Here is a 16,925-nt window from a genome sequence, read left to right on the forward strand (position 1 = left end):
TTCCCGCCCAGATGGGACGGAAGAGAAAGGCTCCTCCTCCCAGCAACGCCTAGTTCCTCTAATCACAACTTTTCTGCTCCCACCTTCTTCCCCCTGCCCCACCCTTGGCAGCGTCCGCGGCAGAGCCTTCCCCCCTTTGGGGCTGGGGGTGGCCCCTGGCACTTCCTGAATGTAGCTGCTCAGGTCACTGTGATAAGTTCATCAGCGCATCAGGCTCTCAAAGCTGTAGGCCGCTCCCATGGAGTCCCATTCAGCGGTGGGGCAGACGTCCTAGGTTTGCATGTGACCGAAGCTCTCGCAGCCATGTTCAAAGCACCTGGGGAGGAGGGAGACGGAGTGCCTGGGTGCTCTGCGCTTAATTCTGATCTATGGCCTGCCCCCATGGTAATCAATGGGAGTTTTGTCTGTGGGTCACTGTACTTTAGATCCAGATCCAAGCAGGCAGCTGGCACCTTCGTCTGCAATGGGCCAAATGACTGGTTTGGGATCTAAACAGTCCCTTCAGCGTCGGGAACGTTTGGAGCTGGCCATTGTGGCTCAGACCCATGCCTGGGCTTTATGGTTGGATGACGTACGTGCACAAAGCCGACGTTCGCCCCGGGATGCCGGAATGGCATCTTGCTGCTCTCCCTGGTTGAAGATGATGGGTCGTGGAGGAGGAGGAAGATTCTTGGAGTCTGTTGGCACGATCCTGCTCTGGGCTGAACGGGACGCGGCTGTGGGGATTGGAAGCCTAATACGTTGCAATAGTGGGGGTGGTCCAGTGCTGGAGACGCCAGGAACGCAGCCCCTCCCCGCTCCCAGTGTGCTGTTAAAGCTGCTGTCTGCTGCCATCCATCGTGGCGGAGCGGTCCTGTGCGAGGGTGTCGGGCAGCGTCTCTGCGGAGGACACAGCTGCCCTGCACGAGGCTGCAGCGAGCACACGCCCTCTGCCGAGCCATTTACCAAACACTTTCAGTTCCTGCTGAGAGGAAAGTGAAATACGCTGTGTGCTGCGCGGTCCTAACTGGTTTCAGGCTGTTGCAGCTGGTGCCGCGGGGTGAGGGGCGTGATTCTGCAGAGCACGGGGAAATGCCAGAGTCTCACCACCCTGCCGCTCGAAACGTAACCCCTGAGTTCTCGCTGGATCCGTGTCCCATGGATTTGGCTCCAGCCCTGGCCACCTCTCGCTAATGCCTCAAAAAGGAAAAAACTGGGAACGGCAATCTGTATTCTGCAGTGGTCAGGCATGTTTCGGAGGGGAAGCTGGCACTGGAGAGGCAGCGTGGTGCAGGGGGTGGGCCACTGGGACAGGACCCCTGGGTTCTATTCCCAGCTCTGCCACTGGCCTGCTGGGTGACCTTGGGCAAGTCACTTTCCTCATCTGTGCCTCAGTTTCCCCTCTAGTCTATTTTAGATTGTACTTTCTTTGGGGCAGGGACTGTCTCGCTCTGTGTCTGTGCAGCATCCAGCAACCAGAGGGGAAAGATTGTCCAGCGGTTCGGGTCCTAACCTTGGACCCAGGAGAGCTGGGTTCTATTTCTGGCCTGCTGGGTGGTCTTGGGCCAGGCACTTTGTCTCTCTGTGCCTCAGTTTCCCCATCTGTACAATAGATAACAGCCCTGCCTCCCAGGGGTGGTGTGAAGGGAAATGCATTAGAAGGTGAGGCGCTCAGCTGCTAGGGTGACTAGGGAGCGGGAGGTCAGATGGGCACCTATAGTACGTAGACTAGGGTCCTTAGTTCAGTTGGCAATTCTGGGTGCTACTGCAGTACAAATCATCATCATCGCAGTGCTGCTACTGAGTTCTGCCAGCCATACAGATAGACAGAGACCTTTGGTCTCTTTAGTGCTACTCTGCATCCCACTCCCTCTTGCGGTCAGTAGGCTCCTATAATCCAAACTATTTAATGGCTGTATTTCTTCTAGTGTGTCAGTTCTTAGCTCTCCCTGGGTAAGACAAGTTTCTGCTCTCTCTCCCTGGATTTGACAGTCCTCTGTCCCTTCACCTGCTGTGATCCCAGCACCTCCCACTGTTACCCCCATCCAGCCACTGTGCTTTAAACCACCCCAGAGTACCAGTGCTCCAAGTGCTGACAGATTGTGATGTGGTGAGATGGTGGCAAGAGACAGCAGAGATACAATTTCCTGACCTATTTTATAAAGGTTTACGCCCAGTGTATAAAGTGTGTCAAGCGCTGTGGGCCCTGCAAACCCCTCTGGGTGGGACGGACATTTCTGAGTACAAGATAAGACTGGAAAGAGATTCTGAAGGTCAGATTGTGTGTGTCTGATACGTTCCCCATCTCCTGCGAAGACACAGAAAACTGTAAGAAGAAAAGGAGGACTGGTCGCACCTTAGAGACTAACAAATGCTCAAATAAATTGGTTCGTCTCTAAGGTGCCACAAGTCCTCCTTTTCTTTTTGCGGATACAGACTAACACGGCTGCTGCTCTGAAATTTATTTGAGCATCAGCTTTCGTGTTTGTGCACTTACCAGCGGTTCTGATGATGTCTCAGCTATGTGGTGGCATCCGATGTGTGTGTAGTCTTCGTAAGTTGTGTTTTCCTGTAGGTAATGAATAAAACCTATTTTCACAAGACAGCTCGTGTATTAAACTCATGGACAAGTTCTCCCTCTGCCTTCAGCACTACGCGGCTTTGCAATGTCCTATTAGGGAAACTCAAGACGCAGCGTGAGAACATCTGGTTTTCTAAAGAAACACTAGCAACCTCTACAGGCCACTATCCTCTGACCCCACTGAGGAGTACCAAAAGAAACTACACCATCTGCTCAAGGAACTCCCTGCTACATGGGAACAAATCTACAGGGACATACCCCGAGAGCCCCGACCAGGGGTATTCCATCTGCTACCCAAGATCCATAAACCTGGAAACCCTGGACGCCCCATCATCTCCGGCATCGGCACCCTGACAGCAGGATTGTCTGGCTATTTTGACTCTCTCCTCAGACACTACGCTACCAGCACTCCCAGCTATCTTCGAGACACCACCGACTTTCTGAGGAAACTACAGTGCATTGGTGATCTTCCTGAAAACACCATCCTGGCCACCATGGATGTAGAAGCTCTTTCTTTATACCAATATATTCCACATGAGGATGGACTACAAGCTGTCAAGAACAGCATCCCTGATGAGGCCATGGCACACCTGGTGGCTGAGCTTTGTGACTTTGTCCTCCCCCACAACCATTTCAGATTTGGGGACAACTTATACCTTTAAATCAGCGGCACTGCTATGGGTACCTGCATGGCCCCACAGTACGCCAACATCTTTATGGCTGACTTAGAGCAATGCTTCCTCAGCTCTCGTCCCATAGCATCCCTCCTCTACTTGCACTACATTGATGACATCTTCATCATATGGACCCATGGGAAGGAGGCCCTTGAAGAATTCCACCTGGATTTCAACAGTTTCCACCCCACCATCAACCTCAGCCTGGACCAGTCCACACAAGAGATCCACTTCCTGGACACTACAGTGAAAATAAGCGATGGTCACATAAACACCACCCTGTACTGGAAACCTACTGACTGCTATACTTACCTACATGCCTCCAGCTTCCAACCAGGACACATCGCACGATCCATTGTCTACAGCCAAGCCCTAAGATACAACCGCATTTGCTCCAATCCCTCAGACAAAGACAAACACCTACAGATCTTTATCAAGCATTCTTAAATCTACAATACCCACCTGGGGAAGTGAGGAAACAGATTGACAGAGCAAGACGGGTACCCAGAAATCACCTACTACAGGACAGGCCCCACAAGGAAAATAACAGAACTCCACTGGCCATCACGTACAGCCCCCAGCTAAAACTTCTCCAGCACATTATCAACGATCTACAACCTGTCCTGGAAAACGATCCCTCACTCTCCAGACCCTGGGAGACAGGCCAGTCCTCGCTAACAGACAGCCCCCGAACCTGAAGCAAATACTGACCAGCAACTACACACCACACCACAGAAACACTAACCCAGGAACAATCCTTGTAGCAAACCTCGTTGCCTACTCTGTCCCCATATCTACTCTAGCGACACCATCAGAGGACCCAACCACATCAGCCGCACCATCAGAGGCTCATTCACCTGCATGTCTACTAATGTTACATATGCCATCATGTGCCAGCAATGCCCCTCTGCCATGTACATTGGCCAAACCGGACAGTCCCTATGTAAAAGAATAAATGGACACAAATCGGACCTCAGGAATGGTAACACGCACAAGCCAGTGGGAGAACACTTCAATCTCCCTGGACATTCAATAACAGATTTGAAAGTAGCTATACTTGAACAAAAGAACTTCAGAAACAGTCTTCAAAGAGAAACTGCAGCACTAAAATTCATTTGCAAATTTAACAAAAAGAAAAGGAGTACTTGTGGCACCTTAGAGACTAACCAATTTATTTGAGCATGAGCTTTCGTGAGCTACAGCTCACTTCATCAGATGCATGCCGTGGAAACTGCAGCCTGAAACTTTGCAAATTTAACACCATTAATTTTGGGCTTGAATAGGGACTGGGAGTGGCTGGCTCATTACAGAAGCAGCTTTGCCTCTCCTGGAATTGACAGCTCCTCATCTATTGTTGGGAGTGGACAACATCCACCCTGATCGAATTGGCCCTGTCAACACTGGTTCTCCACTTGTGAGGTCACTCCCTACTCTTCATGTGTCAGTAGATTTATGTCTGCATCTGTAACTTTCACTCCATGCATCTGAAGAAGTGAGGTTTTTACCCACGAAAGCTTATGCTCAAATAAATCTGTTTGTCTTAAAGGTGCTACCGGACTCCTTGTTGTTTTTGTGGATGCAGACTAACCCGGCTACCCCCTGATACTAGCAACCTTTGTAATGCTCAGGATTTTCTTTTACTGCTTAAAGTAAACCAGCGAGTGGGATAAGCAGAGAAAAGATGATGACTTGCCAAACAGATTTCGGTCTTTGCCTTTTGAAGCGTTAATAGCAGCGCGTTTAGGCACCAAACAGGCTCCAAAATCCACCTTTCGGCACCTCAATGGTAGCCTGATTTTCATAAGGGCTGAGTGGCCGGCAGTTCTTGTTCATAGTTGCTGGATACTCAGCGCTTCTGAAAGCCAGTCTGTTAAGTGCTTGGTGTTGATTTAGGAGCCGGACTTTATGCAACTCTTTTTAAAACCTAGGCCTGTGTTTCTAACGGCCTTTGTCCTTCTTTGGCCCACGTAATCCCAGCATTCGAGAGCCTCACAAACGGTAAAGAATGAATCGTTGCAGCACGGAAGGGAGGTGCCTCCATTTGTCAGCTGGGGAAACTGAGGCACAGAGATTTACATGACTTGCCCAAGAGTACATGGGAGCCAGGAATAGAAACGAGATCTCCTCAAAAGTTGTATTTTCAACTGATTTTAAAATAAATTAAAAGGCCATGATTTCTATTTATGATTTAACATTCTTTTTAGTGTATTAAGTGTATCCACTCCATGTGCAGTGGCAGTCAAAAACGCAAACAGAGCGTTGGGAATCCTTACGAAAGACACAGGTAATAAGACCGAAAATATCATACTACCTCTATATAAATCCATGGTACACCCACACCTTGAACACTGCGTGCATATGTGATTGCCCCATCTCAAAGATGATATATTGGAATTGGTTCAGAAAAGGGCAACAAAAATGATGGAACAGCTTCCGTATGAGGAGAGATTAATAAGACTGGGACTTTTCAGCTTGGAAAATAGACAACTAAGGGGGGATATGACAGAGGTCCATAAAATCATGACTGGTGTGGAGAAAGTAAATAAGGAAGTGTTTACTTCTCATAACACAAGAACTAGGGGTCACCAAGTGAAATGAATAGGCAGCAGGTTTAAAACAAACAAAAGGTATTTTTCACACAACACAGTCAACCTGTGGAACTCCTTGCCAGAGGATGATGTGAAAACCAAAACTATAACAGGGTTCAAAAAAGAACGAGAGAAGTTCATGGAGGATAGGTCCATCAATGGCTATTAGCCAGGATGGGTAACAGTGGTGTCCCTAGACTCTGTTTGCTGGAATCTGGGAATGAGCGACAGGGGATGGATCACTTGATGATTCCCTGTTCTGTTCATTCCTTCTGGAGCACCTGGCATTGGCCACTGTCGGAAGACAGGATACTGGGCTAGAGGGACCTTTGGTCTGACGCAGTGTGGCCGTTCTTATGTTCTTTTCATAGAATCATAGAATATCAGGGTTGGAAGGGACCTCAGGAGGTCATCTAGTCCAACCCCTGCTCAAAGCAGGACCAATCCCCAATTTTTGCCCCCAATCCCTAAATGGCCCCCTCAAGGATTGAACTCACAACTGTGTGTTTAGCAAGCCAATGCTCAAACCAGTGAGCTTTTGTTCTTAAGTGCCAGTGAAAGGTGTCAGATCGGCAGCTCTTGAGCGGAAGGTCATCAGTTGCTTCAGAGAAGGGACAACCAGGAACCGTCGGACCCCCGCACCCACACACCGATGTGCCCACACTCTCTGATCATAGAATCATAGAATATCAGGGTTGGAAGGGACCCCAGAAGGTCATCTAGTCCAACCCCCTGCTCGAAGCAGGACCAATTCCCAGTTAAATCTTCCCAGCCAGGGCTTTGTCAAGCCTGACCTTAAAAAACCTCTAAGGAAGGAGATTCCACCACCTCCCTAGGTAACCCATTCCAGTGTTTCACCACCCTCTTAGTGAAAAAGTTTTTCCTAATATCCAATCTAAACCTCCCCGGATCTTTGGGCTCCGTATCCTGAGGTAAGAGGGATACCTCGGGCTCCATGGCCCATTCAATCACTGCCAGCAGGTCACTATTCACGCCTGTTTGGGCGATTGTTTTTGTGATATAAAGAGAGTCACTGCCTCAAAAGGTTTAAAATCCAGAGTAGTGGAAGGAGGTGTCACTGGTGCTCAATAAATAATTAGCAATGGTAGACGACGGGATGACTGGGGAAACCAGAGGTGGGGCTGACTTGGCGGAGTCCTCTTTCTGTGCAAAACTACAATCCAACTCCCTTCTTGTGGGCGTCACTGAAGACGTGAGGTAGGCCTTTGAAGGAGTTCCAGATGGTTTGCCCTGAAAGATTAATTTGCTTCCTTCATACTAATGTAACTGGGTGGGTGGGGTGGGGGGGGGGAGATTTTGAATCTATGTCCCCCTTTGTATGTTTATAAAGTCCGTTTTCTGTATTCCTAACACCTTCCGTGGTGTTCACATCCCTGGATGGGTTTCCATGTTGGGTGAACTCTTGTGGCTGTTAGCGAGTGTTTTGCGGTGCTCAGATCCCACTGTGAGCGGTGCTATTTCAAGCCTCAGAGAGACCCCAAAGGAAAGAGATAACTGAGGCCTAGACCACCACTGGTCATTAATAAGTGTGTTGTATTTTTCACAAGAGCAAATGTCTTAGCTGCAGTGTTCAGTCTAGGGGGGTAGATTTTTAAGGCCAGAATGGACAGTAATAATCAGCTAGTCTGACCTCCTGCATGGCAAAGGTTAGAGAATTTCAGAGTGATCCCTTTGTCAAGCCCAATAACTTGTGGTTGAACTAGACCAGGGGTGGCCAACGTGAGCCTAAGAAGGAGACAGAATTTACCAATGTACATTACCGAAGAGTCTCAGTAATACGTCAGCAGCCCCCCGTCAGCTCCCTGCCCCACTGGCAGCCCCGCTGATCAGCGCCCTCCTGATCAGCTGTTTCGTGGCGTGCAGGAGGCTCTGGGAGGGAGGGGCAGGAGTGAGGGCACGGCAGGCTCAGGAGAGGGGGCGGGAAGGGGTGGAGTGGGGGCAGGGCCTGTGGCAGAGCCAGGGGGTTGAGCAGTGAGCCCCCCCCCCGGCACATTGGAAAGTTGGCCCCTGTAGCTCCGGCCCCGGAATCGGTGCCTAGACAAGGAGCCGCATATTCACTTCTGAAGAGCTGCATGGGGCTCCAGAGCCCCAGGTTGGCCGTCCCTGCACTAGAGCATAGCTTCTAGACAGAGCCTGATTTTAAGCTTGAGCTGGACTTTAAGATGTCAGGTGATTGAGAATCCACCACACCCGTTAGGAAGCGGTGGTTAATTGCCTTCATTGTTTTTAAAAAAACAAAAAACAAAACCCTCTTATTTCTAGTTTGAACTTTGCTGACTTCAGTGGCCAGCCGTTGGATCTTGCTTTGCCTTTGTATGCTCGAAAAAAGAGCCCCCTAGCATCAGCTGTCGTCTCCCTGAGTAGATGGAATAGACCATGATCAAGTCCAATTCCAATTGGGTAATTGCCTTCTGCCTCCTTGAATTTCCCCCTTATTTTTCTCCACCTCCTGTCTTAGACTGTTGTGTGGGGTAAGCTGTGTGTGGTTAAACAAGTGCTAATTCCACCCCAGTGATGGCTGCATTTCAGTGGGGGGCGGAGGGGCAGGAAACCATTCTCCTGTATATCGAATTTATAGGGATTTCTATGGTACTCGTCACCATAGCTTAAGTTTATAAAATGCTTTCTGCCCTAGTTATCTTCTTGACTGAGGTGTTTATAAACACCTAAGGGAAAGAGGGAAGCTGTCAACAAAGTTTTGAAGCATCCAGTCAGTGAAAGGAGAACCAAGATGCTTAACAGGAAGGAAATGGTCAGACAGGCAATGTAGGCTGGAGCAAATAATTACGATCCGATAACTCACCAGAGGAAAGTGGAGTTTGGGAGATGAAGACACCAGAGTTACAGAAAGGAAGGTTTCAGAGGGGTAACCGTGTTAGTCTGTATCAGCAAAAAACAATGAGGAGTCCTTGTGGCACATTAGAGATTTATTTAGAAATTTGGGCATAAGCTTTCGTGGGCTAAAACCCACTTCATCAGATGCATGGAGTGAAAAATACAGTAAGCAGTAAGGGAAGGAGAAGACATGAGCCATCGGTGAGAGTAGGGCCCTGCAGAAGGACTGAATCAGGAGGGCAGTCCAGGTTATACATGGTGACCTAGCAGGAAATCGCTGAAGTGCTGAGCCTTTGGGTTCTCAAACTTAGGGGGCTGGGTGTGGGAGGGCTGGAAGCTCTGCCAGTGAGAGTCTATGGCCTCTAGCTGCGGGGTAGGGAGAAGCTGTTCTTCAAGGAGGAGTAGGGCTGGCCTGAAAACAAGAGCAGAGTTTCATGAAAAATTGGGCGTGTTGATGTTTGTTTCCATTCTGATGTGGAATGAAATTAGAGACCCTTGAAAATCTTCTGGAGAGAGGGAGCCAGCCAACCCTCCCCCAACCCCCCCTCCAGGAAAGAGCAAGAGAAAACCATCAAGGTTGGTCTGAAAACTCCAGCTGCTGCTTGCTAGGGCCTTCCTCCATAGCAGACCTGCCTGTGGCAGGTTGGGTGATTAACAGGAGACGGAGGGAGAACATGCTAATTGAGACTTGCTCCTCTGGTGGGAGGCAGGGGGGAAGGTGAGCAGAGCGTTTGCATACCCCCACTCTCTCTGATCAAGCCAAAAGTACCACTCAGAAGTCCAGATTTCCTCCCAGCCTTCCACAGAGATGCAACCTACCCAGCGCCTCCACCCCTGAGCCCGAATGTCAGGGCGTGGGAAAGCCTGGTGCATGCCAGGCTACGGCACCGCTCAGTGTCTCCTTCTGAGGTTTGGTCTCCTGCCTCTTTGCCTGATGGTAACAGATGTAACCGGAGTGCTCTCCCTTCTCTGACCTGGCCCCCAGGCCAGGCCCCCTCAAACCACCAAGTGAAGACGGAGAGCAGTGTTGATTCTCCAGCCTTCGTTTCGCCGCTGTCAACAGAGCATTTTCGCCCCTCTGCAGGGCTCTTGTGCGAGATGGTCGCCGTCCCGTCACCGTGCGTTGAGCCTCACAGATTGGGCCGAGCCTGTCAAGGACCCTCCTTGTTCCTCTGATTCCCTCCTTTGAAACGGCCACTTCTGGGGTCTTGCTCCACAGGGGTCCTGGCAGCTCTTCCCCTCCCTTGGCTCTGCCTTTTCCTTGGGGAGCCCATGGCAGCAATGGAAGTCTGCCTGCTGAGCCTTGGCTGGTGCTGAGTTCTGGTCTCAGCCAGTGCGGGGCGTGCAATATATTGCCTGAGGTCAGTTCATGGGGGGGGCAGAGAAAGGAAACGGGGACTATGGATGAGCAGGGAAAGGGAAGCGGAGAGAAGCCAGGGAGCTTGCCAGGAGCGAGGGGAGTCAGGGGTCTGCTGGAAGATGACAAGGAGGGACAGGCCAGGTGTCACAGAGGGCAGCTCAGCATACTGGTGGCGGGATGCTTCCCCATGCCGCTGTGCACAGATACACAGAGGGATTCAGCCATGTGCAGAGAGGAGGGAGGGGGCTGCCCGGGGAGAAAGGGAAGGTTCCTGAACTTGTTTACAAGAAGCTGTCGGCTGGAGCCTGCCCTGCAACCGCATCCCCTTTGATCCGGGGCTTATGGGAAGGCATCATTATGGAAATGGAAGTAAAACCCGAGAAGGCGAAGCACGGACTACTGCTCAGTGGGAACCAGGTTGTTCTGATCCCTGGACTTCCCTCTCTGGCAGCATCAACAGCCCTGAGATGCCCCCCCGACCTGGCACCATCGCTCTTCGTTTCCTCGCTGGGGCTGGCAGCCCCCGCGGGGGCTCGGATGGGCAACAGTGGTGGCTCTGAGGCCGAGGCTGATGGTTTGCTGCTCAGGCAAACCACTGGCCTTGTTCAGTCATCCTAGCTAGAGAATCTGGGCCACGTCCTCCTCCTGGTGTCCTGACTGAGAGATTGAAGAGCCTGAGATTGTTACCGGGGAAAGGAGACCGATCAAGGAAGCGTGATGGAAGGATGTAAAACCCTGGCTGGTCGAGAGAAGGTGGATCAGGAACGTCTGGTCTCCCCGCCACAGAACACAAGAACAAGGGAACTGTAACAAGGCAGGGCTTCTCCCCAGCTTGTGACGGGTTCGCTGCCAGGCCCACAGTCTCTTTAGGTTTATTGTCCAAACTTAACCAACCAACCAAAAGCTGCTCCTCAGCTCACCCTTCATATCTCCGGCTCTCTCTGCCTTCCTGCCCATGGGTCTCTCTCAGTCCTGCTGGTCTCTCAGTCCTGCTGCACCTAGCTGTCTAGCGCAGAGGTTCTCAAACTTTTTCCTTCTGAGGCCCCCCCACTATATAAACTCCACTGCCCACCCATGCCACAGCCACTGGTTTTCAATAGCTTAAGAGCCAGGGCCGGCGTTAGGGGGTAGCAAGCAGAGCAGTTGTCCAGGGCCCCACGCCACAGGGTTCCCCGCAAAGCTAAGTAGTTCAGGCTTTGGCTTCAGCCCTGAGCAGTGAGGCTCAGGATTTGGCTTTCTGCCCTAGGCCCCAGTGAGTCTAACGCTGGCCCTGCTCTCTGGCTTATTTTGGTGCTGCTCGCAGCCCCCCAGAGGGCCCCAGACCCCTGGTTGAGAACTGCTGCTATAGGGCTCCTTTGTAGCCCCCAGGTGCTTCCCCGTCGCCTCTGGCCCTCTGGTTTTAGCTCTGAGAGCCTGCAGGCATCTCCCTCTGCTGCCTTCAGCCTTCCACCCTCTGCAGTCTTTTCTGGTCTTGGCTCTCTCTGGCTCAGGAAAGACAGCTTGCTAGCCCCTCCACTGGCTTTCCTGCTAATTCCTCCCTCTTTCCAGAAAGGGTCTGCAGTCCCTCGAGGCTGCCTCCAGTCTTCTGACTTCACCTTACTCGTCCTCACCAGGGCTTTCACACTGGGTCTCTTCCTGGCCTTTTATAGCCTCCGGTGCTGCTGACTTGGGAGCACCTGCTCTGGTGCAGGATCGCTGAATCTACTTCATTAACTGGGGCCAGCCACCCAGTGACAGGGACATGCAAAACCTGATCAAACAAAATACTCCTTCCCCCCCAACACGAGACATACAATCAGACCGTGGAACTCACTGCCACTGGATGTCATTGACCTCGAGAACTCGGCAAGGTTCAAAGACTAATGGGACATTTGCATGGATATAAAGAATATCCAGGGTTGTCATAATTAGTGACAATAAAGCTGTTGGCAGGGAGATGAACCTTATGCTTCAGGGTTTAAATCAGTCTCTAATTAGTTTTCCTCCTGATCTCTAATAATGAGAGCAGGGGGAGGGGAGGGGAGAGCAGATTATCCCACAATGGCTGCGGTGGGGTTTTAACTCTTCGTGTGGAGTACCTGGTGTTGGCCACTGTCAGAGGCGGGATGCCGGGATAGTTGGGCCGTGGGTCTAATGCAGTCTGGCCATTGCTACCTCCCTATATAGCAGTCAGTCTCTGTTATGGAGTCTGCCCCGATGAGATTCCCTTTGAGTCTAACACCAGCTCGGGTAACATTGTCCTCTTCCCTAGGCTAATGCCCTGTCTCTGGCTGCCCCCCACACACGTTCAGGTTACTGTCCCTTTAAGTGCTCTGGGCACAGGACTGCTGTCTCTGCGTCCCTGAGTTCCTTTTCTACTGTCTGGATGCAGGGCCCCTTGCTGCTGCAGCTTCGGCCGGCCGCAGCCTGCTTGCTCTGGGAATTGGATCCCAGAAAGCCAGCTCTCTTGCTGGCCTGGGAGGGCCCATTTTTAAAGGGTTTTCACCCCTGTCGCAGAGAGGAGTCACATTAAGTGTGGTGCAATCGTGGCTCAGCAGATTCCACATGCCGTCTCTTGCTCGGACGAGGCCTTGGCATTCTCATACCTGTGACGGTTGAAGGTCCGAAAATCTGGAGCTGTGATACAAATTACTTATAATATCCTAAACTGCACATTCACTAAATATGGGTTGCCTCATTAAATTAATTTGCAGTCAGCCGCCTTAGATCTGACATGGGGAGCTTTTGTGGTAAGACTAAATTACCAACATTTAAATATCAATTGCTTTGCACTTGGTTCACGGAGATCTGCCCACAGCACTGAGCGCTGCTAATGAATGTCTCCACTGTTGCTGTGTTCAGACGTATTTGTACTAACTGTTGTTAGTTTTTAGAGCCATGGCTGTCCCAATCTAGGACGAGACAAATGTTCTGTCTGTCCTGTAATGTATCCAGTGTTCTCTGCTTGTGTGTAAAATCTTGCTGGTTTCTAAAAGAAGCATAATTGTGTGGGGGAAAAAAACTAACGGCTGATGTCAGTTTCCAACCCCAGCACAAACGTAACACAGAATTTTGAATCTTTTTGTGAATGGCAATTAAAGTTCATTGCAAGAATAAAGCGAAGGTGTTTCTTGAATTATTTCCCTCTTGGAGAACACCAGAAATCCTGAGGAAATGACTCACCCCAGCTAGTAGTTACAAGCAGTATTCAGGTTTCAGAGTAGCAGCCATGTTAGTCTGTATTCGCGAAAAGAACAGGAGTACTTGTGGCACCTTAGCGACTAACCAATTTATTTGAGCAGCAGCTTTCGTGAGCTACAGCTCGCTTCATCGGAATGCATCTGATGAAGCTCACGAAAGAAATTCCTTGTCTTTAAGCAGTATTCAGAAGTGCTGCTAAGAGCCAGGGGACATTTGCTGACATTAAAAGGTGACAAATACAAAAGGAAGTGCCTTTTCACACAGCTGTGTCCACCGCAGTGCTGCTGAGGCTGAATGTGCAGTGAGAGTCAGAAAGGGGTTGGACATTTTAAGGGCTTTATATCAAGCATATCCACTGTTATCATAATTAATGGCAGCCAAATATTTTAGCAGGGTTATTAAACTCCATGCTTCAGGATCTAAGCCAATCTCTAACTGTTAGAGGCCAAGGTGAGACCTCCTGGGGATGCACATTATCCCAGTCTTCTATTGCAGGGTTCTTACTCCTTTCTCTGAAGCGTCTGAGAACATACTGGACCAGCACCAGATCTACATTACAAAGCTTTGTTGGCCTACCATGTTGGTTAGGGGTATGCAAAAAGACACCCGTCCAGTGAGCCAGCATTGTAGACCTTTCTAGGCTGCCCAAGAGCCCCGCACAAAGGCACCTGTTATAAATTACACACCCCAGTCTCCGTTTCTCTCCATTCTTTTTTGGTTGGTTGGCTAAGACGTGAAGCATGTTTGTAAAGAAATGACAAAAAGAGCCATCAGGGCTAAAGAGGAAGGAGGAGAGTCCCCAGGTCAGGCAGAGTCACTGGCCTCTGGTCATGTGGAGCAGGAGTGAGCCGTGTGACTCAGGAGGGGGTTGTGGGCACTGCTAAGCAGTGTCAATAGCAGTGTGTGCTCCAGGCCATGTTAGCCCAGATGCCCCAGGTAGCGTGTGGGAGTGGCTGTGATCTCTGCTCTCTGAGCTGGGTGTTCACACTCCTGGGGCTGTGATTGTGGAGGTGGCCGGGTTTTCTGCCCCCCCCCCCCCCGATCATCTTAATTATCTTAAACGAATGGCTGAAGGCTCTGGCAGCCTGCATTTAAATGAAAGTCATTGCAACATGCTCTCATAAGAGTACAATTGTTAATGTCGTGTGTGTGTGTGTGTGTGTGTGTGTGTGTGTGTTTTTTTCTTTTCTGGTAAGTTCCCGGTTGCTGTAGCAGCATTTGAGGAAGTTCCCCAGCAAGCAGCACACCCGTAGCTAACTCTGACAGTGGAGGAAGCTAGAGAAGGGGGAATGGAGCGCCGGGCTTCAGAATTCAGATCTCGCAGCTAAAAAAAAAAAATAAGGTACTGGATTATTTACTTGTGGTTTTGTTGTTGTTGTTGCTTCTATAAAAAGCCTGTTGGGGGTGGAAAAGGGAAAGAATTGAGTGTCTCAGCAGCATGTGTTTCTTCATCTTGGTTGCCTGGCAGAGTGTAGGGGCTGGAGTGAAGATTGCTGCCTTGTTTGTGAGAGGGAAACTTGATAAGACAGGCCGTTGACAGGGAACCTTAATAAAACAGCATGTGTGGATGGATGATTCCACTTTTATGTATTGCTCAGCGTCTTTCCGACCAACTGATCCCTGTAGATTCAGCTAATTCAGCCGCCGAGAGAAATAGCAGCAGAGGGGCAGAGAAGTAAAGAATCATGAGGCGGGCAGGAAATGTTCGTTACTGGGTAGGAGCGTAGGGGCTGGAGTGAAGATTGCTGCCTTGTTTGTGAGAGGGAAACTTGATAAGACAGGCCGTTGACAGGGAACCTTAATAAAACAGCATGTGTGGATGGATGATTTCACTTTTATGTATTGCTCAGCGTCTTTCCGACCAACTGATCCCTGTAGATTCAGCTAATTCAGCAGCCGAGAGAAATAGCAGCAGAGGGGCAGAGAAGTAAAGAATCATGAGGCGGGCAGGAAATGTTCGTTACTGGGTAGGATTCGATACACAATGGAGAGATGGAGAATGCTCCTGTAAAGGGAAACAGCATGGGGTAGTGGCTAGAGCGTGGAGCTGGAAGACAGGACACCGGGGTTCTCTTTCTGAGTGATCTTGGTGAAATAGTTCCCCGCTCCTGTGCCTCGGTCTTCCCATCAGTAAAATGGGGATAATGCTGGTGTACCCCACAGGGTTGCTGTGAGGCTAAAGAGTGGGGATCATGACACTCCCCCACCATCACCAAGTGTTTTAAGATCTATGGATGGAATGGACTGAGCAGAATTAACCCTGTTTCAGGGGACTATGGTTGTTTTCTGCTTGGCCATTGCCTGATTCAGAGCTGGAAGTAGTAAGTGGGCTGTCATGCTGTGTTCTCCTTTCATTTTGGTGGTTTATCCAGGAGCTGTCTTAAGCACATTTCAGTTCCTGTTTCTTTTATCTCGTGTTTGTCGTGGGGAGTTGCTGCATCGCTTGATCAGGTTCTTACCCTTCCCTGATGCAGGCTGCCTGGCCTGTGCTCAGAGCCATAGGCTTATATGTAATGGATGCTCCTTCCCATTTAATCTGTGGCTGGATGATTCCAGGCGGTTCTGAGGGGTCTGTGGTGACTTGAGCTAGACTGGCCGTGAAATCAATAGCACTAGAGTTGCAATCTATATGGCAGGTTGCATAGCCACCTTCCATCTCCCCTTCCCGTTCATGTCTGTCTGTCCCCTTTCTTTGCATTGCCATCTGAACACCAAACCAGCTCTGCAAATGCACCTCAGTTGTGACCTGCCACACCCCCTGCTACTCCAGTCCTCCTCCGCTCCTGCTTTGCCAATGCACTGCTCTCCTGCCCTGCTGCAGTCCCAGTTCCCCCATGTGCAGCTCTGCAGATGCATCTCACCCAGCCTGCTTCTACCCACAGCGCACATGCAGGTTCCCCCGACAATAAGACTGGAAGGCCTCTCCTATTCCCATGCATTCAGCTATTTGTCATTGTAACATGCCAGTCCCCTGACACACCGCCTTGTACTCCAGGGCAGAACTACCCTTTGCATTGTTGGTAATTCTCATATCGCTCTGATTTGCATGAGCGAACTTCAGCCACGTGGGTGCTTATCAGATGCAGCGGGGTGAGGTGAAAGCAGCTGTTAAACGTGCCTGTGTCTTCCTCACCATATCCTAGAAATTTGGCTGTCAGCGCCTTGCACCTTCCTACGGGGGAGTGCTTGTTGATTAAATAATTACAGACACAGGCCTGAATTAGCAGTGACGTGTCAGGAGGGTTGTGTAAGCTACGCAGTGGTATGTGGGTATCAGTCTTCGGGTACTTGTACGCTGCAGCGAGTTGGGTAGGCAGACATGCACTAGCTCTGCTGGGGCTAGCATGCTAAAAATAGCAGCGTAGCTGGGAGTAGCCGTGGGCGGCAGCTCCGGCTCACTGCCCAAGTACAAACCCGCCTGGAGCCTCCGGGTATGTATTCGGGTGGCTAGCCCTAGGCACCACCCATGCTACCCCTGTCTTCCCTGCTCCTTTTAATGTGCCAGCTCCCAGTTGCAGGGTAAATGGACCCTTGGTAGTCCTAGGTATTTATAGGAGGTTAAGCCGGTGCCACACCTGTGTTGATGGGGTTGGCTAAAGGTGTATGTTGAGCTAATTTGAGCTCCGTCTAGAGCTTCTGAAACTTGCCTCTGAATTTGCCCCAGAGCATGGGATTAAAAGCTGTGACAATGTCGTGCAGTGTAGCTT

The 16,925-nt window shown here is 50.4% G+C and overlaps 1 protein-coding gene across 7 annotated transcripts in view; it reads left to right on the top strand.

Annotated features, from left to right (window-relative positions):
• The window catches only part of ARAP1 (ArfGAP with RhoGAP domain, ankyrin repeat and PH domain 1), a 232,190-nt gene that overhangs the window by 23,704 nt on the left and 191,561 nt on the right, over positions 1-16,925 (top strand). Inside the window, exon 1 of one of the 7 annotated variants that reach the window (XR_012157522.1) lies at positions 14,413-14,560. The exons of the other annotated variants lie outside the window; for them this stretch is intronic. The gene's annotated coding sequence lies outside the window, so the exon portion shown is untranslated. Of the gene's footprint in view, positions 1-14,412; positions 14,561-16,925 lie in introns of those variants that run through there. 7 annotated transcript variants of the gene reach the window in all.

The sequence above is a fragment of the Lepidochelys kempii genome, chromosome 1 (genome assembly GCF_965140265.1).
Source record: "Lepidochelys kempii isolate rLepKem1 chromosome 1, rLepKem1.hap2, whole genome shotgun sequence".
Classification (NCBI taxonomy): domain Eukaryota; kingdom Metazoa; phylum Chordata; order Testudines; family Cheloniidae; genus Lepidochelys; species Lepidochelys kempii.